This window comes from Lathamus discolor, chromosome 1, assembly GCF_037157495.1.
Source record: "Lathamus discolor isolate bLatDis1 chromosome 1, bLatDis1.hap1, whole genome shotgun sequence".
Taxonomy (NCBI): domain Eukaryota; kingdom Metazoa; phylum Chordata; class Aves; order Psittaciformes; family Psittacidae; genus Lathamus; species Lathamus discolor.
In genome coordinates this window covers 17,046,249-17,046,921 of record NC_088884.1, presented here as the reverse complement: position 1 = coordinate 17,046,921, position 673 = coordinate 17,046,249, and positions in this window count along the sequence as shown.

Genomic DNA, 673 nt, shown 5'->3' with positions numbered 1-673 from the left:
CCGGGCGGAGCGCGGCGCTGCACACACGGTAGAGCGGCACCGCCGCCGCTCTCAAACTTCCGCTGCCCTGCGGCAGTGGCTGCAGCCGAACAAAGGCAGGGCGGCAGCCAATCCCAGCCCGGCCCCCAACGGGCCGCCAGCCAATCAGCGGCCGCGCCCTGCCCGTCCCGGCCCGTCCCGTCCCGGTAGGAGGGTGTGGGTCGGACTGGGGTTTGAGTCGGCTCTGCCCGGTGAGAGGGTCATGGGGAAGGCGTTTGCTGAGCGCCTGGAGGCGGCCTGCGTGCCTCCCTCGGGAGGAAAACGGGGTAAAGCGTGTCTATAGACATGAGCGGGAAGAGAGCGGCTGAGCCCTTGCCTTGCCCACACCCCCAGCGACTCCCTAGGAAGTGCCATGTCTACAAGGGTTGGGTCCCAGCCTCCACCTTCCTTTGGTAGCCCCGAAGGCTGCCTGGCACCTGGGCTGCGCTAGGCATCGGATGGGCGCATCCTAGTAAAACCAATTACAAAGTCACCGTTGTGGGGCTGGGCTCTGGTTGAGCCAAGGGAGGAGCACTGGTTTTGCACTGGTGGGGAGTGGTGGGGAGTGGGACTGTGGGACTGCTGTGCAGGGTGCCCCAGGCGGAGAGAGGTATGACAGTAGGGGAGGCATTGTGGTGGTTGAGGCAGGACCCTG